At 45.0% G+C, this 21,296-nt stretch overlaps 1 protein-coding gene across 2 annotated transcripts in view; it reads right to left on the bottom strand.

The window, feature by feature from the left end:
• Nucleotides 1–21,296, bottom strand: part of ELOVL7 (ELOVL fatty acid elongase 7) — a 101,534-nt gene that overhangs the window by 30,047 nt on the left and 50,191 nt on the right. For both annotated transcript variants that reach the window (XM_075932878.1, XM_075932877.1), the window contains one exon: nucleotides 16,953–17,055. The gene's annotated coding sequence lies outside the window, so the exon portion shown is untranslated. The remainder of the gene's footprint in view (nucleotides 1–16,952; nucleotides 17,056–21,296) is intronic.

The following is a 21,296-nucleotide window of genomic DNA, read 5'->3' as shown; positions in this document are numbered from 1 at the left end:
TTTGCCTTTTAAAAAAACCCATCCGGATGGTGATTTAACATGTGAAAAGAAGGACATGTCTGGGAAAAACTGGATGTATGGTAACCCTATCCAAGCCCCAGCACAGACCTCTCTCACCCCGGCCTCGCTCTGCCACTGCCTTTCCACGTCTCTCGCTTCCCGGCTCCCCTGCTGCCTCTTGCTGCCCCTAACAGCTCCTGCACACATGCTGATGCAGCCTGGCCCAGTGTGGCGCTGTGTGGCTCCGCTTGTGGGGAGTTGCTCCCGCTGTGGCAGGCATGCTCTGCCAGCACCTCGTCCCCCTCCGCCCCCCCGCCTGCTGGCTGGCACCTCCTGCTGCCTCCTCTCCCCCCCCGTTGGCTAGTAGCTCCTGCACATGCGCCCACGCGACCTGGCTCAGTATAGCGTGGAACGCCTCATGGGGAAGCGCTGCCACTGTGGTCGATGTGGCATGCATGCTCTGCTGCCACCTCTTGTTGCCTCCCTGCTGGCTGGCACCTCCTGCGCATGTGACCTGGCTCAATGAGGCACAGTGTGGCTCAGCTCACTGGGAGGCACTGCCACTGGAGCCCACAGTGACGAGGCAGGCAGGTGGCCCGGGAAGCGGCTCAAGGCGCCGAGCTCGCATGTGGCCTTTGGGCCACGCACTGAGTAGCCCTTTATTAACCTATGTTCCAAAGATAATCTCCAGAAAAAAAATCAGATTGCATGTATATATCATCTCTAAGATACCAATGGATGACTTGCTAGGTGTTGAATATATGAAAAATCCACATCTCATATTACTGCATCTTCCATTTTTTAAATAGTCTGCATCCAGTGCAATTGTGACATCTTAACAGTGCACTCAAAGTCATCAGAGCTCTGTAAAGGCGGCTGCTGGAGAGAAGGAGCAATTCCTGCACAGTGTTTTTTTCTAAAGTTTCTTATCTAGGAATTGTATTCCCTGCCTGATACTTACAAAGGTTGCTAGCATGACAGCACCTTTTTATTATTGACCCTTCTGAGACATAAAAATGCAAGACTACGCTTTGACTTCTCTACTTGAAAGGGTATGCTTAAGGTATCCAGCTCTACCCACTCCGGAGGTTACCCCCAACTTTATAGTTTTGCAACAAAGTTAAGTGCCTAATCTTCACTGTCTTGATCTCAAGATAGTCCCCAAGAGCCTAGTATTGACCTCTCCTTTCTTTCTGCTCTTTCAAGGTTCCAAGGATGCTGGACTAGGAGGGCTGAACTACATTTGCCTTTTGAGTGTGCACGTGTGTGCCTGCTGCTGCATATTTCTCGTTCCAAATGAGGTGTTTGGCTAGCCAATCAGTGTGTTAACCTGGTGTTCTTAACTAAGGGTATGTCTACAGTACAAAGTTAATTTGAACTAACGGATGTTAGTTCGAATTAACTTTAATAGGCGCTACACTAGCGCTTTGCTAGTTCAAATTTAAATCGAACTAGCGGAGCGCTTATTCGAACTACGAAAACCTCATTTTACGAGGACTAAGCCTAGTTCGAACTAACTAGTTCGAATTAAGGGGTGTGTAGCCCCTTAATTCGAACTAGTGGGAGGCTAGCCCTCCCCAGCTTTCCCTGGTGGCCACTCTGGCCAACACCAGGAAAACTCGTCTGCCCCCCTCCCGGCCCCGGAGCCCTTAAAGGGGCATGAGCTGGCTACGGTGCCCGTGCCAGGTGCAAGCCTGCCAGCACCCAGCCAGCAGACCCTGCACCTGGCACGGATCGAGCCAGCCACCCGATGACCCCCAGCCCTCCCCCTCTTCCCGGGACCAGGCTGGCGGCTCCCGGGAGCTTGCCCGGGACCGCAAGAGGCAGGCACCCGCCTGAGCTAGTGCAGACATCATGGACCTCGTCCACAATCTCTGCACTAGGCACAGGAAAGTGGCCGGCTAGAGCAGGAGAGCTGCCAGCCTGGCCACCCAGGAGCAGGTGTGCAAGAGAATCAAAGGGGTCCACTGAGACCACCGACACTGAGCTTACAATGGCCGTCCTGGGTCAGACCAAAGGTCCATCTAGCCCAGTAGCCTGTCTGCCGACAGCAGCCAACCCTAGGGACCATGGAGGGGATGGACCGAAGACAGTGACCAAGCCATTTGTCTCATGCCATCCCTCTCCAGCCTTCCACAAACCTTGGGCAGGGACACCACCCCATAAAATTCAGTGTAAAAGAACTACTAAACATACATCTTGTTTTAAACAAATTTAAAACAACCCACCTAGGGAATTTAAGCCCAAATATTTGCATCCCCATGACCAGGGCTCGACAAATCTGTGTATCTACTCACCTGTGGCGAGTAGATTTCAGCCATGCTCACATGTGCAGTGCAGGTGTGGTGCATGCGCGGTGCGGGGCTGGCGAGTGGATTTTGCTGCGGTTTGTCGAGCCCTACCCATGACAAATGTTTGGGAACTTTAACAATCTGATTGTTTGGGGGAAATACGCTTCTGTCCTATTGAGTAAAAGATCTATGCAAGCAGGAAAACTGACTATACAGAGCAGAAATACTTTTATCATAGTCTCTTTCAGTGCCAAATACTTATATTACCATAGTGCTTATTGGTCCTACTGAAGATCAGTGCCTCAACGTACAAGAGGCCCCAACTTGCGACCACCCGAGTTCTGATCCCCTACACTTACAACCATTCTTGTAAGCACAGAAGGGGCCTAAAACCCCTGACTTACATCCCTGGCCAGCGTTTATGATAGCACACGGCATCTATCATAAATGAGGGTTCGAGTTATGACACCACGAATTGCGACGCTTACAAGCGTTGCGAGTTGACAGCCTCCTGTATTTGCAACACAAAATGAAAGATACTCTCCCTATTCTTGAGAATTTACAATCTGAGGCCCTTATCCTGCAGACTCACCTGGGCCGCAGATAAAACCTGCAGAATTTAGTTGACTTCACAGATCACAAGGATGTACCCGCTTGATTAAAAGATCAGAACCTATGGGGCAGCAATCATACATGTTACAACGAGGTGCAAATTTTGATGTTGATAGTGTCACTTCAACGAAAGAGCAGAGTCATAGTTGTGGGAAAAGGTTATTAGGCAATTAAATCTGGACAACACTTCAAATATTGTCAACATTACCCAGAAAATATTAACTCCACCAGTTCCATCTTACAAGGTCAAACAGTTCACAATTTTTTACACCTCACTGTCAGAGAACCCACACATGCAAATCATCTAAAATATGCCTACTCACCACATTATTTGTACTATGCAATGGAGTCTAAATTTCAATTGGGTACTGTCAGTAACTTCTGGTTTTATTGAGAGGAGTACAGTTGTCATTCTGATCATATATCTTTTCTAATTCTGAAATATTTCAGTTCCTGGTCAAGCTAGGTTGTGTCTCTTCGGTTACATTTTTTAGTTCTGGTTAACATAGTTAAGTGTAAAAAAAGTAAAGCTAATAGAGGAAAGACAGCAACAAGTTCCATCTCAGTGCTCCCCAGGCTTCCCCTCACTAATGCAGCCAAGCACTTAGGAGAACTCAACTCCAGGATTACCTAAAAAATAAGTGGTTTGCAATTAAGAGTCATAGCCAGAGCTGATCAGGACTCTTCCCAAAACATGTTTTCATCTGAAAATGCCAATCCATTAAAACTAAAGCATTGCAGTTTGATTTCTCCTAACTCTAAATGAAATACAGAGAGTGCTTTGGCAGAAGCCTCCATTGTTTCCCACCAGCTTACCTTCTGAAGACCCCAGGGCTTCCAGCTCCCTGCCACAGAGCCAGGATGTTCTGGCTCTAAAAGGGGCTGTAAAGGTCTGGGCTTCATAGCACAGAGCCTGATAGGACTGAAAGCTGCAGCTGGAGATGGGATTCTCATGGCTGCTAGACTCTATGCTTCATAGCAGGAGACTTTTCAGGTTTCTGGAGGGTGAAGACTCCCCAGGAGCCAGAAGCATCTGACTTCTTTCTTATTTGGTGTCAGGGGGACATATAAAAAAAAAATAGTTGGGTTCCCCCCCGCCAAATTTCCTTTCTGCAGGAAATTAAATACAAACAAAACCAAACCCCTAGGGTTGCCAAGTGTCTGGTTGTGCACAGACAGTCCATTATTTCCGGCCCCTGGCCAATTTAAAAAAACAAACAAACAAAACAAAACAAAAAAAAACAGAAAATACTGGACACGTAAAATGTCTGGTATTTTCTGTTTTTCTTGGATGGAAGGCCGGCAGGGACATTCTTCTCCTGCCTAGTCTGAGGGACAGGAGGGAGCGAGGAGCACGGGGATTCTTAAAGGTGCAGCGACCTTTTTGTTCTCCTGCTTTTTCTTTTTTTGCTCAACAACTTTCGTCTCCTGGCTTTTTTTGGCGAAAGCATCTGGCAAGCCTAAAAAAAACCCCACACTTATCTTTGCTCTCAGAGAACTTGTTTAAAATGCCACACTTCCCTTAATGTTTAATATTGCTAAAGGTTTAAGTTAAATGTGAGCACATTATTTATTCAGTGGACTATTTCCAAGATGTCCTTCATTTCAATATTTTGCTCAAGAAGTGATTATGCTGTGTTCCTATTGTTAAAGTGGCTGTTTAGGATCACTGGGAGCAGCAACCAGCGGTGAACACCAAGGGAAGAGTCACAGGCACCAAACAGTTGTGTTTTCTATTAGTTCATTGCCATGTGGAATCAACTTTCAAACATACATCAAAAACTAGTCCCTTCAAAGCTCTTGTTCACTGTAGCACAAACAATATTACACCTAAAGCAACACAGTAAAGAACATTTTGCCATATCTGGGGTCGGAGGCAGATAGCAGTAAATATTCACAATAAGCAGATGTTGCTAAAGTCTTTGGTAATACTTCGGCAGGTTTCAATAATAGTATTGGGAACAACCTCCTTTCCTTGCCAATAACTGCCATCATTGGTACTCAAAAGACCTGATGCTTATCAGATACATACGGTACACAGCAGCTGGTTGTTTAAGCTGACTGTACAGGTTGGACCTCCCTGGTTTTGAACCCTTGGGACAAGGGATTTTGCTGGACCTGGAGAGATCATTTCTGCCCCCCCAGCCTGGCTCCACTTCTGGCCAAGCTACTAACCTCCCAGATGGCTTCCCCTTCTTCTTTTGAGGAAGCATATGGAATAAGCACATAGATATCAATGCACAATGCCTTTCAAGGGTCTCTTCCTCTATCCTGGCCATAAGCAGAGGATGAGAAAACCAGAGATCAAGCCAAAGACAGACATCACCACCAAGACTCATGGAAGCTTAATATTCTTGTTAACCCTTTCTAGCATATCATTAAACTACATTCTATTTTATCCACTAACTTTTCTGCCTTTTAAGCTATTTTCAAATCGATCAGTCTTGGAACAGACTCAGTTTCTTTCCATCACAACATGGCAGCTAAACACTGTACTCAACAATGATTCCTATAATGTGGTCTAGCCTAGCAGCTATCTTGCACCCACAAATTTCACTAATGTAAGTGGGATCTGTGGTTACTCAGCATTTCTGAAAATCATTTCAAATATTCAAAAACTACTGGGGGGGAGGAGGGAAGGTGATGTAATGTGTAACAACTCTTCTGTCACTGCCTTGATATAGGATGAATTGGGAGAACAAAAAAAAAATTTAAATTGCTATAAAATATAGAATTCTCTCTTGGAATGGGAAAGAGTTAGAGACAGATGCCAACACCCATGTGACAGGTATTATAAGTGACTTTATATTGAGGCCTTGTCTATAATATGGATTTGACTCTCAACCTTTGGTGGCCAGCAACCATTGCAGCTTCACAGTCTTCACCTAATGTGAACAGGATAAAGATCAAAAGCTGTAATTGTCACCAATTCACCATATGCTCATTTTAATCTGTGTTAAGCAGCAGCAAATCATCAGATCAACTATACTGGTAGCTGGACACTGATGGCTGAGATCAAAACAAAATCTGTATAAGATTTTGATGAAGTGCAAGACTAGAAACTTTTTAGCCTGTCTAGCGATGTTCATTAATACTAGTTCATGGAATGTTTATGCTCACTTTATTTTCCTCTAATAAAAAACAATTAAGAACCTGAACAGGACTCTGTTGAATTGAACTACACTTCGTCATTGCTAGATCTTCCTGAAAGAAGAAAACACATTGATTGACAGATCACCTTCCCCATAATGAGACACAAGGCATAGCCACTGATCAACTTGTGCATAGAGCTGCATATCTTATGAACACATTGCAACTAAAATAGGATCCATGACAAAAAGTAAACAAATGCAATCACATGGTTGATGTCATACAGTGTCAGAAGGTAAACATTAAATTATTAACTTTCTAGGTGGAAAAATATGTGGCATTCCTGGTTCTATTCAAACATTCTTTGCCCATTACTTTACCCCGGCACTCAACTTCCTTGAACAATTCTTTTGAGGCTGAAATGTTCCATGTTTGGCTTTCATCCAAATGTTATTTTTCTATGAAAGTCCAAGCAGAAGTAATTTAACCTCTGGAGTTAACCAAAACCAAAACAAAAGAAATATCATATACTTTGCTCATACATTCTAATCAATGACATTCTGATTACTCACCCTGAAACTTAACTTGCTTTGTGATCTCATGTGCTGAAGTCAACCCAAATGTGAATAAAATCAGTTCAATAGTTTTAAAGATACAAATGTAAGTAGTACAGAATTATGAATGCACAAACCTCTTTTTTCAGGAGAAAGCATGCAGAGGAATATATTTTCAGGATCTAAATGAAACCAAGCCTAACCTGAATTTAAGCATTATACAAGATACTGTACATGCTCAATGGAGCAGAGTTTTTGCTTCTCAAAACAAAGCTGCAACCTGACTCGAGAGTGTAAAACAATATTACATTTTAAAAAGCTAGTTCTCACTATACAAACTCAACTATGAACAACAATACCTGTTGTTATGCTTATCAATGAACAGACAGTGGTTAGTTTAAAGCAAAATGAAAAGCAAACTGAATGAGGAGGGGAAGGGTCTTCCTAAAGAACAAAAAGTAGGTGGACAAAACAGACATGCATTACGAATGTTAAATTTAGATTAATTGGCTAATGGAATAGTCAATGCAATTTGTGTCAATGAGGGCGCCTCTGCCTTTGAAGAGTAGCAAAAGCCCAAGGACTGTTGCTACATTTCAAAGGCGAATATGCTGCGGGGAACACAGAGACAGAGGGGTACTCAAGCAGCATTTCCTACGATGAGAACAGCCATACTGGGTCAGACCAAAGGTCCATCTAGCTCAGTCTCCTGCCTGCAGACAGTGGCCAACACCAGATTCCCCAGAAAGAGGAACACAACAGGTAGTAAAAGTGATTCCTCTCCTATCAACCATTTCCAGCCCCAACAAACAGAAGCTAGGGACACCATTCCTTCCCTTCCTGGCTAATAGCCATTGATGGACCTAACCTCTATGAATTATTCTAGCTCTTCTTTGAACTCTGTTCAAGTCCTGCTCTTCACAACCTCCTCTGGCAAGTAGATCCACAGGTCAACTGTGCACTTTTCAACTCTTACTACATTTAAAAAGCAGAGCCACAGTACCGGTGGCTCCCTGAGCCATCATGAGTTAGACTCCTCAGTCCTGGCTTGCACCGCCCCCCCCCTCCCCCCACTGCGGCTCCACAGAATGTCTCCGGGAGCAACCCACGCTGCAGCTCTGCATTTTAAATGTAATAAGAGCTGGGCAGCTCTTACTACATTTAAAATGCAGAGGCGCAGGGGTCCTGGACCAGCGTGAGCCAGGATTGCTCAGTCCTGGCTCGCACTGGATCCAGCAGTGCCTGTTCACAACAGACCGGGCTGGCTGCTGGCAGGAGCTGCTCCAGCAGAAGCCTCTGGCCACCGCAAACAGAGGTTCCTGCTGGAGCAGCCCATGTTCCTGTCTACAGCCAGCCTTGGCCACCATGGACAGGGGCTGCTTCGCGGCAGCAACACCTGTGTATGGAGGGACCCAGCTCCCCACTGGGACCCCTGTGGACAAGGGCTGCCACCACAAAGCAGGCTCTACCTGCGTGAGCCTCAGCCTACCGTGGGCAGAGGCTGCTTTGTGGCAGCCTTCCCAACCCTTCCTTCCCCCCACTGCCATTTATAGAGGCGGGGGGGGGGGGGGGGGGGGGAGGTGGCATTGCAGACACGGTGCTGGGGTGAAAACCAGCTTCTAAGCTAGCTCTCACCAGTACCAGTCCCTGCCCCCACCCTTTGCTGCCTCTCATACAAAGGCAGCTGTGGGGAAGGGGAATAGTGAGTAGTCAAGTGCTTGACTCAACTACACAATAAGTTTAGCCTTATTGGGTAGTTAAGTATGACTACTCGCTTACATACCTACCCTATACAACTGCGTGTTTCACATATACCTAGCGATGGCCCTGCCCCTCAATGCACAGCCCCAAACATGCAGACCTTCATCCACTATGTATTTATGAAGGATCTTGAATGTTTTTTCAACAGCTCTTTGGATTGGGATTTCTTTGCCAAATAATAGTCTTCAGCTACCTGTAACTGCTTTGACAAATCTCAGGTTAACATAGAAGATGAGCCATGGACTCATCAAGCTGCAGTGCAAAATATTCTCTCTCAACATATTCTACCAGCTGATTCTGAACATTTTCTACAAGGTCACCACTGCTTCAATGGATGGTGGCATTTGACACAGGAATGGTGTTCAGTACCATACTTGCTTGTTTCCCAATTCTATGTCTACTACAACTGAAATTAGAAGGATCACATAATAGAGAGTCTGACTTTTACAGTTTGCTTGACCACAACATAAGATGCTTTTGAGGAACAGCTGCTTCCTTAGATGTGACTTTTATTGCCACTTTTAACTCTTTTTTCCTGAATGAAAAAAAAGTCACAGTTCTTGTTAAAAAATCCCAGGTATTTGTTTTTTTAATTGTCACTGTAGTTACCATGGCCACAAATGACACCTTGTGACTGTAGATTTTCTGCAGTACTGTCCAGACATGAAAATCCAAGTATAATGAACCTACCCTGTCTGCTAATACTGGTGCAGCCACCGGGAACATTTTTTCTTTGCCCCAGCAGGTGGCTAATATCAGAAAAACTTTTGCTGAGTATTTCCCCCTGCAGGAAGCCTCTGTGCTGAAGGTCCCCTGTAGAAACACAGAGCACAGAGAGGCTCCCAGCCCCCGTAGCAGCATCAGGCTCAGATACATGGGTAAAATGCAGGTGATCTGTAAGCCTAGTTTAATAGCCTCTTATTTAGAAGAGAACAAAAACAGGCACATCAATTAAATTTTTCACCAGCCTCCTATGGCTCCCTCATGAATTCTTTGGGGAAACACTGATCTAATCATTATGGAACAGGTGGGGCAAGGAGGCAAAAAACCAGAGTCTTTCTAGTGCAGTGAAAGACTAAGAATCTGCCAAGATATTTAATTCTTAATTATCCCTTTTTAACTATCATATATAGCACCTACTTCTCCCACTTTTAATTCATAAGTCTCAATGTGTTATAAAGGAGGTCAGACCACTATTTTACATGTGGGGAAACTGAGGCACTATGACAGGCCCACAGTCACCCTACCAGCAAAACCAGATCTCCCAAGTCCCAGTCCATTGGTCTAACCATTCAGCAACACTGCCTAAAATGAGTCCTTAAACATCATTGATGGCAAAAAGGAGACATCTGATCTACATTTGTGAAAAAAGCACCCACCTACTACATGAGCATTTTTTACAGTAGCAAAAATCCTAAAAACAAATAAGAAGATTGTTGCAAAAGAGCTTCTAGCTGCTCCTTCAGAATTCCAGATACTTGGAGAATGCCCACAATTGCTAGGGTCCAAGTCAGAATGTATTTCACTGGCAAATTCAGTGACGGGGGATGTAGAAACTCCACACACAGACATACATATACCCGCATACACGCTTCCTGGCAGCAGGCAAAGAGGATAGAAACAAACACTAAAGCTTTTCCCAACAAATACAAGAACTGAGTTGGCTTTCAACTCTCAGGCTATGTCTACACTATGGGGTTTTTCTGGGATTCCATGTTTTTTGCGGAAGAGCAGACACGCTCTTTCAGATACTTGTCTTCCTCCTCCCACGAGGAAAAAGGGCTCTTCCGAATGAGGAGGCTTTTCCAAAATTTGGCCCACTGTAGACGAGCCAAATTTCAAAAAAACCTCTTCTGAAAAAACTACTGCAAAAAGGTATACAAATTGTGGAGTGCAATTTGCGTACCTTTATCCGATAGATCATTGTAGTGTAGAAATAGCCTCAGGTAGATAAGTTTGTCTTTATACACATGTACATGGACAGTGGGAGAAGCAAGACTCACCCCCAGCTCTGTCCATTCTGCTGAGACCTCGCACTTGGGAGTGTGAGCAAAGCGGCCTCAGCCTTCTCTCCCCTCCTCCAGAGCGTGGGGAAGGGTGGGCAGCACACAGCCCCAGCCCTTCCCCAGCTCTGGGAGCACAGGCACCCCCGCCCCAGTCCCAGAGAGCTGGCAATAGGCATGGTTCCAACCTCGGTGGGACTGAAGTCCAGGCAGCCTCAGGAAATTGGGGGAACTGTGCTGAATGGTGGGTGTGGAACCAGAGCCTGGGTGGAGCCAGGCAGGCATTTTGAGAAGGCATTGCCTTCTCTGCATCTCCTGCCCACCGCCCGTGCACAAGTACGATAGCTGCGACACTATTCCAACAACTCATCCCAAGAAGACTGCTGAGTTTTTAAGTGGTTACAGCAAGACACCTGGGGGCTTATCCATCTTCTGCCACTGACTTGCTATGGGACTCATGATCACACAATTGCCCAATGTGTAAAATGAGGGCCTTCTTGATTTCAGAGGGTTGGTTTAACCTTTAATTCATTATTATATGCTCTGGGCCCTTGAATGAAAGCTACAGTTGACCTGAAAGTACATAGTTTCTCTGTACAATTAAAATCTCCATTAGGCAAAACCAGGAGCAATAAAGGCAATTGTCCACTGAATAATTTTAAAGGCAGGTCAAAGTTTGGACCTGAGCTACTTAGTTTTAACAATGCAGTGGTAGAATTCACAGGAATCATGTTGAGTTCAGAAGAATCCAAAGAGCAAGTTCGGGCAAAATTCATTTTCCTATTCACATTTTAGAAAGTAGTGGCTGTGTTATTGTGCAGAGGGTTAGGTTGTGCCTTTTCCTTCCAGCTTGAAAGGATTCATGTAGTGCTTTTGAAGCAAGATATGTATATTTCCTAAAACTTGTACATTTCAGTTTTTAGAGGTTGTTTTACATGACCACTACAATTTACAAGTCATTATTATAAATTTACAGGATTCTCCTTCTTGTAGTTATTAGGTCTCAAAAAGTTTAATATGAAATAAAAAAACTCAATCTTAATATAAATTTAAGTGATCTAAGGAATTGATTTCAGCAGAATCTGGCTGAGAATGCATTTTTTGGCCTAACAAAATTAAACTCACAGGATTCAGCTCCAATGTGGCATCACAATGGAAGAATTTATATCTAATTAACTAACCAGTATTCCTTAGGAATATTGTGAAAATCAACATTGTAATTTTGGCAATGAATTCCCTTTCTCCATGAAAGAATCTAAAGCAGATTTATACCATTACTTGGAATATTTTCATGGAAGAGAACAACATGCAATCTTGTCCATCCTTAAGGCAGAGTCAGCCAATGACTAAAGTACATTCTAAAAGAAATTAAACTTGAAAAATATTTCAGCATTCAACAATTTTCAATCTTCACCTTAAAAAGAAAAAAATTAACTAGCACTGTTCCTACATGATTACCAAGGACCTGGTCACAACTAGAGCTGCCAGATAGTTTTGACAAAAATACCGGACACACTTGATGTCAGACGGGGGGAGGGGAAAGCAGCAGAACAGCCACTGGGGAGCAGGGCTGGCCGGGAGAAGGGTGGAGGGAGCAGGGCTGGCCGGGGGATGGGGGGAGAAGAGTGTGTGGGAACCGGCCGGCAGGAAGCAAGGTTGGCCTGGGCATACACAGATTCCAGGGTGCTGTCCGTCTCATGCACAGTCCCAGCAGAGCACCCGGGGGAGTCCGGCCCCAGGGATTCCATCCCACCCTGGCCCCCCTCCTCCCACTGCGTAGTTGCATACTGCCTGGCTAGTAGACACGCTCAGGTAGTGTGAACGTGTCTACCAGCCAAGCAGTACACAACTACGTACTGATACTCATGATAATAATAAAACCTCTTTAATTAGAAAATACTGGACACTTATAAGTCTGGTATTTTCTCAATTTGTTTCCGGGACAGAAAGCTCAAATACCATACTGTCCGATTCAAAATCGGACACCTGGCAACCCTATTCAGAACACCCTCAGGTATGTAACAAATACATGTGAAACAGCATAAGAACTAGCAGGTCTTAACTGTAACCCTATATTTTGATGTTTCAGCCAACACCTTTCAATTGGAAAAGTTTAAGAAAAAAAAGACATATGGCACAGGGGATGACTAAGGGCTGTGTGAAGTGTATAAACACATGGTAGAGATAGCTGAAAAGGTATTTCAATTTTAACAAAAAAGTACAAATTTTTCAAAAACCTTTTCTTGAAAAAAATCCCTTTTTTCCAAACCAGCTTCAGCAGTAATATTTCAAGATCACTCTTAAGTAGGTGCCTTGTGTTCTTATCAGTTATAAGTTACAAAGCATCAATTACGACCACCTTTAAACACTTTGGCTATGTCTACATTGCACTGTCTTGTGCACGAATATACACAAATGAGGTGCGGTGATGAATATTGCTGCGCCTCATTTGCATATTCAATTAGCTGCCATTTTTTCACAAGAAGGAGCAGTCTACACTCCTGCACAAGCAGAGGCGGATGAGAGTTTTGCAGGGCCCAGGACAGCACAATTTCGCGGGGCCTCCCCTTGGAGAAAAAAAATAGAAAAAGGCATCAAATGTGCAAATTGAAGGCTATTTTCATATTAAATGTGAATTGGGTAAATTTGATAGAAACTTAATTTAGTTGGATAATTTTATTTTAATTATATTGTAATTCATTCTTAAAATTCTGCATTAATAATTACAATTTTTCATTTATATTTAAGTCTATTACAGCTGTCCAGCTCTTTTGGCAACACATTCTTCAATTATGTCATTAAAGTCCATTTCTTTACACAGGTCATTTTCAATTAATGTAATAGAAAGACTTGCAAAACGCTCCTGGCTCATAGTAGATCTTAAGTAATTCTTTATTAGTTTCAATTTAGAGTGACCACTCCTCCAGTAGCCCCACTCTGATCAGGTGAGCTACCCCTCCTTATCCCCTCTCCTAACACCTCCCTCTATATATATATATATATATATATATATATATATATATATATATACCTACCCTGCCTCTCTCCTCTGCTGCTGTTCCCTCCCCTGCAAGTGTCTGCCCTTCTGCTTTACCCCCCCAGTCTCCTAGCACCTGCACCTTCCCTTAGCCCCCCCCCCCCCCGCACTCTCCTGGTGCTTCCCTCTTCCCTCACTACCTCTGCCTCCTTTTCACTGATGCCCACCCCCTCACCACGCTCTGCCCTGTTTCCTTCACATGAGCCCCTCTGAGCCCTCACACGACTTGCTCCATCCCCACCTTCCTCGTGCCCACCCCTTCTTTCAAGCCTCATCCCGGCACCTCACTCTCCAGCCCCCAATGCCCTTACTCTCTCCTCTCTCAGCATCACCCTGTCCCCGCTCCCACTGATACCTCCCCTCCTGCCCTTTTCCTCACTGTCTCCACTTGGCCCCTTGGCATTTGTCACACCTCCACGCGGTCCCTTGGTGCCCTCCCCCGAAACCCAAGCCCAATTTCTGCCTTCCAGTTTGTGGACCCACGTGCCGGACCGCACAGTGCAACACTGGGCCGCACAATTTTAAAATCTCGGGCCATGACATCACGCCATGCCCGGGCATCTCCCCTCCCAGCTGTTGCACGTCATTACAGCATGCCACACGTGCGCTCCCTCGGCCCTACAGTGCCCCGTACTGGCCGGCGCTGGGGAATTTAAAGCACGGGACTGCAGCGCCCCATTACAAATCCCTCTCCTCCTCCAGCAGCCACCAGCCGGCCCTTCGGCAGATGGCCCACAGGGAAATTCCTGGTATCCCACCGGGCCAGTCTGCACCTGTAAAAAACACCGGTGCTGGCATGGGGCCTATTGAAGCGCGGGGCCGGGGGCAGCCACCCCGCTCGCCCTGCCCTTTATCCGTCGCTGTGCAGAAGAGGGGGTTTTGTGCAAGATGGAGCTGTGTAGACTGCTCCTTCTTGCACAACAGCCCCTTGTGCAAAATGGAGGCTCATTAAGAATGCAAATGAGGTGAGGCAATGTTCATCGCCGTGCCTCATTTGCATACATTCTTGTGCAAGAAAGTGTAATGTTGATGTAGCCTTCCAGTTTTTCATTTTCCAAATGACAAGTCAAAAAAATAAATCTAAAAATTGCACTTATATGAAAATTAATTCCTAGATAAGAAAATGAGCACAGCAAAGGGAGGGGTCCAATAGAGCAGTGGTCCCCAATGAGGTGCCCCGCCCCGGAGGTTCCGGCCTTAGTGAATGACTGTCTCTGCCGCTTCCCCCGAGGAGCCGCTTCTCCCCGCACTGCCAAAAGTACCTTAAAACCTTCTCCTGGAGGAAAGGTTACCCCATGCAAAGTTTGGTTGCGGTAGCTCTTATAGTGCCCAAGTTATTGGTGCACAAACATACAAACACTCTCCTTTATATATTAGACTAGCTGGAGTTACCTGGCATTGCTCGGGAAACCGGAAGAACAAAATGTAGAAAAACAGTAGTCCACTAACTTTTTTTGAATGGTAGAAAAGCTGAACTGACTTCTATAGGGATTAAAATATAGGTCCACGTCATCTTCGGGGGTAAGGGAGTGCGACCGTGGGTGGAGGGGAGGTTACACGCGGGAGGTGTGCCCCAGCTTGTGCCCGGGGCTGCAGGTGCCATGCGGGGCAGGGCGGGTGCCCGAGCCGTTGTGCGCGTGGGGGTCGGGGTACTGCATGCCGGCACAGGGGGGAGTCACCTATGTAACCTCACGTGTGGAAAGGGGCAAGTACTGGATGGCGCTGGGGGCCGCAGGCAGCGGGCATGGGACCTAGGGTGGACGGGGTGGCCCCTGCAGCGCAGAGTGTTACTTTTTGATTTTTACAGCTTGAGCTTGGGCCCGATCGGGTCCAAAAGTACCTTAAAGCCTTCTCCTGGATGAAAGGTTATCTTATGCAAAGTTTGGTTGCGGTAGCTCTTATAGTGTCCAAGTTATTAGCGCACAAACATACAAACATTCTCCTTTATATAGTAGATTTTATGCACTGTTAGCAGCCACATTCCATTCAATGCATGTGTTTAGAATATACATTAATCTTGCAAGATGACCACTTGTCTCAACATATCTAGTCTCTGTGTATTCAGAATCATTTATTTTGTAGTAGTTCTGCCTTAGAAGTCCCAATTAGGGATCAAGGTCTCATTGTGTTTATATGTTATATGGGCATAAGAGCAAGCCTCTGCCTCAACAACACACATATAAAACAAACAGACATAACGTAAGAGGTGTGAGGACAAAGTAGAAGTCATACGTCATTCAGCTGATGGTCAAGTGATTTGCAGACATAACAAAACTGAGCACAAGATCAGTGTAAAAAAAAAAAAATCTAAAAAGCTGCCACAAAGAGTTCCTCTCAACAGAGGGCAGGCTGAACAGCCTTAAGTATGAGTGAAGAGGGGAAAAAAGGTGTAGTAAGGGAGTTGGGGCCCTGGTTCAGGCACTGTTGTGTCCCAACACTTCTCAGGAGCTTCCAACACTCCTTACAGAGGGCAGCATCAGTGAAAGATGAGGCTAGTTGAGAGAAAGTTAAATATGCATTAATGGCAGCATTGTCCCCCCAGAGGAGGCAGGGTTTTGTGGGTTTTTTTAAAAATAAGGACACATTGTTACTGCTTTGCTCTCTTATTAGTAATGCTAATACAGTAAAGAGGGATTGTCCTGATTCCACTCCTTGTGAATCACAACAGCTCACCAAGTTCCACTCATTGACACTGGAGTTTGAAGTTATAGAAAGAACCATGGAGCTGCAAAGTTGGAGCCAAGAGATCAATCTGCCCTAGATGACCTTCATTATGAATAACAGTGCATGAAGAGAGACCCTACCTTGTGTTTGCCTCAATGGCCTTTAGAGGAATATATTGGTGGGGACTTCAGAAGAGCCTAAACAAGTTAAGCACCCAAATCCCATTGAATTCAACCCCGGCTGGAATTTTGAGTACATTTACATGGAAATCAAGATAATTAATAGCTAATGCTATGTTTACAACCCTGCTTTTCAGAACAGAACAAGATTTAAAGTTATGCCAGTTACAGGCCTTAAAATACAGCAGCCATTTTTCATAAAAATATTCATATCACTGAAATGAGTATGCACCTTAGTCCACATTTGGCCTTATCTTCATAAGCAGCCAAGATATAGCTAACAAAGTTGCATCAAGGTCTGAAACCAATAACATCCCATTAAAGATATGTTCCAGCAGTACACACACAGCAGCTTTTACTATTAAAAAACATGATTTTAGTGAAATAGTACTACCTTTGCAGCAGTTGAAGTGAATGTTCAAACAAGATGATGCTGGTGATATGATTCAGGGGAAAACTGTTTTGCATAACCTCTATTCTTCTTTGATTTTACCTCAGTTTTTTCCCCCTTTTTTTGTTATTTAAGTATTCTGTCATTTAACTCTGGAAGGCATTTTGAGTATACCGTGCATGACAGAGAATGTGCAAAAAGAAGCTATGTTATTTTACCTTTCTTGGCTACTATTCTGTTGCTCAAATTAACTTAAAGAGACTATCAATTTATTTTGTAAAATTCTCTTAACTGAATTAGCCCATTTTAAAAATAATCCAATAATATTAAAATGTTAAAGTTTACTTTTCACCATTAATATTGTATTTACCTTTTTAATCACACTCAAGTTTAAGTAATCGAAGCTGGCTGGTCAATTTCACTTTCCTCTTCTCATGCACAAGTACAATGCTGTCCAGTTCTGATTCCCAGGGCTGTAAAGGAATGCACAAAAAAAAAACCCTTAGCTTTTAAGCGACATGAAATCATTTTATTTATAAAATTAATAGAAAGCTATTAAAGTCAAATGAGGCTTTGGCATGCTTTAGATCTGTTTTATAGAAAGAATCACTCTCTCCACTTAACACTCTCTTTTTGAGTTTCTCAGTACAGGTTGTACATCTCTAGTCTGGCACCCTCTGGACCTACAGGATCCAAACCAGAGAATTTGCCTAACAATAGGAGGTCAATATTGTCTAGCAGCATTACCAACACTTCCACTGCTTACTGCACTCTGAGAAGGCATTTAGGGGTAAATTAGAGCTAAATAACAGCACAAAACAGTGAGGACCAGGACTGGTGGCTGTAAACAAACTTTGTGACCATTGGAAACTTGGTCATGCCTATGATAAGTAGACATCTGGCTAACTAAAAATCATGCTGGCCCACAGATGTTGCCAGACCAGAGAGTTCAACTTGCATCAAGAAACTAATCCTTGCAGTTGCAAACAAAACTTTCCAAATGCTAATATAGCATTCACCTCCTAAATGTTCAGAGAGACATAAAAGAGCTTCCATAAACTACTGCAAAGCGAGCACTGTTCACTTATCAGTTTTCACGATTTTTCAGATCCTCACCATAGTCAAACAGATCTCTCTCTCGCTTTCTCTCCCCCGCCCCTTCCAGTTTGCTGGTGAATGGGAAAGGTGGATTAGCAGAACATCCAGTCCCATTGCAATAGCTAGAAAGAGGTGTGAAACAGTGAAACCCCACTTCTAAAACATTTAATGGGCACTGGGATGGAGGAAACCATATGACACATTCATCCCTTCTCCCTTTTTTTTTTTTTTTTTTTAATAGCCAGACAGAGTTAAATAGAGAGGCTGTAAATTTATCAGGCACCAACCAGCACTAGACACTGATACGAAAGTTAACAGTATTCGCGCTAAGTTCAAGGTAAAAATTCCAGCAGTCTCCTGCTTCCTACACGTGGGAAGTCATAAGGATAGACTTCCTACCTGTTGCTCCCCCCACCACCCACATGTTGTACCAAGCTATGGCTAATAGAGATAGTTCCCTAGCTTTTAGGCCAATTTCAAAATCCTATGTGTGAGTGCATAAATGGTGGTGAATAGGAGTGACTGAATAGATAAGTTAGAGAAAAGAAGTGATGCAGAGAAAGAGGGCTGAAAGAAGAAAGATAAAAGATGAAAAAAATGTAGTAATGGAGAAAAAGGAAAAAAGAGGAAAGACACTGAAGTCGGCTTACCAGAGCATATACAATGGATCACTGTAGTAAAAAGAATGGAGTGAAGCCAAGAAGGAAAAGGTGAAAAGAAAAATATATATATATATATATTGGGGAATGGTACTTAGTAGAACTCATAACATAATGCTTAGAAAAATCTAGGTAGTTACTTTTACTGATACTTGTTGTCTATGCTGATTAATACTTCATGGTATGCTGCTACCTTTATAGTTGGTTAATAGCTAGTATTAGAAGATTAATACCAATGGAATTTTTCAAATACATTTTGAAATACCAGTTCCTGCTATTCAGCTTATCCTAATGTACTAATAAAATTTAAGCAATGTTTAACAGAAGATTGATTGACAACGTTACAATGAACTACAATAGTTTTATTCCTTTCCACTGCAATGGGTGCAGCCTTAGAGAAGCAAAGCGGGCACAGATTCAGTTTTAGATCCTGCCGTTTGACACTCAGGGAAGTTAATATAAGGGGTGAAAAGTTAACTGTCAAAAGTTGAAGTGCATTTAACTACCATGTGCCTAGGGATGCTAAAATGTGTTTAATTTTGTGAACATGTAACCATTATAAATTTCAACAGTTACACATTTACACATTTGGGATCAGGAGGGAGCTGGCGAGAGCACTAGCTCCTGCCTGCCCCCACTGCTGCCTCTGTGGAACCCAGCTTCCCGTGCATACTAGCTCCCCACTGCCCTCCCCTGCTGCCTGATACAGAGGTAGCTGGGGAGGGCTGCATGTAACCATTAGGATTAACCAATGAGCCCAGGCTCATCCGTTAATCATGTAAATGGCTACACTTAATGTGCATGCTAATTCTGAAGTGAAATGGCATTCGTTTGCTGTAGCTGAGGTCTGGTATACACTAGAACTATATAGATCAAGGATGTGAAAAATCCACAGCCCTGGAGCAGTTTAGTTAAACCAGGCAATAACACAGTGGCAGTTCACCAGCACTAGTCCTAGGCAGGTCGTCATCGCTATGTTTACCTGCACAGCCACAGGTACTGGCAATCACCGCTCCAGTTGGCCATGCAACGCCATTCCCAGCCAATGGGCCAAATGCTTATCCGATAGTGAAGTCGACAAGTCAATTCCCCCCCCCCCCAACACACCCCTTGCTGCCTCTATCAGAGGCAGCAAATGGGAGAGAGGGGGAAAAGGATATTTCAAAGTGGCAACGCCGCATGGAACCCATACTGAGCTCCATTCAGCATGCCACTTTGAAACACGGATGCAGAGTTTCAAAGGGGCAGTGCTGCACAGCTGATCCCAGGATCCTCAGTGTTTCAAAGCAGTGCTGCAAGGAGCTGACCCTGGGCTCCATGCTGGGCTGCTGCTTTGAAATGCCACGTGGAGCTGCCGCTTTGAATTGCCAAGGCAGCTTTTTAAAGCAGCACTGCACGGAGTTGACCCTGGGCTCCATGTGGTGCTGCCCATTTCCAAGTGGCAGTGCCAGATGGAGCCTGGGGTCAGCTGGGGATTCCCCAGCTGATCCCGGATTACGTGCAACATTTCAAACTGTGCAGAGCCAGGAGTCAACTGGGGAGTCCCCCGCTGACCCCAGGCTCCATGTGGGTGCTTCTGCTTTGAAATGCACAGGAGCCCCCACTGGGAAATCTTGTACATTTCAAAACCTGGCACATCTGCATGCAGCCCAGAGTCAGCAGGACTTCCCGCTGGCCCCAGGCTGCATGCAGAGTTCCGCATTCTTCCATTTCAAAGAAGGAATGTGGAAGTGCCTATTAACTAGTTGAGTAGTCCATGGAAATTCCATGGACTACTCGACACTTAATAGCCTAATTTCCCACAGCTCCCATTGGCTGCAAATTGCTGATACCTGTGGCCATGCAGGTAAATATAGCAGTGGGAGCTAATCCTGGTGGACCAGATCTGGCTGATGGGTTGCTGTTTGCTTAAGTGGGACCACAAGGGCCACCTTCCCAAGGGTGGGGAGGCTGCAGCAGTGCCACTGTGTGCTCTCCCTCCCAGCTCTCCAAGGGGAGGAAGGGAGGGATACCACAGTGACACGACCACAAGCTCTCCCTCCCAGCGCTCTGGGGGAGAGGGTGTCCTAGGCATTAGCTGACCTGGGACTGTGGGGGCAGACTCTGGGTTCTGGGGCATGCAAGAGGGGCAGGGCCTTGAGAAGAAGATGCAGGGCTTGGGGCTAGTCTCCCCCAGCCAGAGGTTTCATGAGCCACTCATAACTGCCAGTGCTGACACCACTAGGTTGACAGAAGAATTCTTCCATCAACCTAGCTAACACCTCTTGGGTACTCCAAAAGGAGAACCCTTCCTGTTGGTGTAGATATTACTGCTTCGGCATAGACACAGCTGTGCTGTTGTAACATTTGAAATGTAGACAAGAGCCTTAATTTTCCTTGGATTAAGGCCATTTCACTTAATTATGCCAATTAACTTGACACCTTTAGTTAGTTCATTTTAACTCTGCCATATAGAGAAGGCTGGCCTGGCTAATAGGTAGAGCCCTCAGGGTAATAAATGTCAAGGATATTTTTCAAGCCCTAAATGAGTCCAGTGTTAGTGTGTGGGAAAGGGAGCCACAGAGAGCTAAGTCATTTTGCCAAGCTCACAAGGCAAATCCCATACATCAGTGTTTCCCAGTTGGTGCTCCGGGGAACCCTGGGGTTCCGCGAAGCAAAACTAGGGGTTCCACGAGGAGCCGGCACTCCCCCACCCCCTCTGAAAGAGAGAGAGCCGGCTAGCCAGCAGAGGCATGGGCAGCGAGTTGTATGGGCTCGTGGTGTCCATGCTCCACCAATATTTGGAACTGGAGCGGGCCCCAGCCCCCCCACGCGTCTTCCCACCCCAGTCCCAGAGCATCTCTTCCCCGTCCCCATCCCCACCATGTGCAACCTACACTGAGCTCCCCCTTGCTGGCTGCTGCTGCCCTGCACAGCATGCTCAAACCGGTAGGCGGGGAGATGCCCGGATGTGATGC

This window comes from Pelodiscus sinensis, chromosome 6, assembly GCF_049634645.1.
Source record: "Pelodiscus sinensis isolate JC-2024 chromosome 6, ASM4963464v1, whole genome shotgun sequence".
NCBI classification, from domain to species: domain Eukaryota; kingdom Metazoa; phylum Chordata; order Testudines; family Trionychidae; genus Pelodiscus; species Pelodiscus sinensis.
Note: the sequence above shows the minus strand (reverse complement) of the source record. Positions and strands in the feature narration are given on the sequence as shown.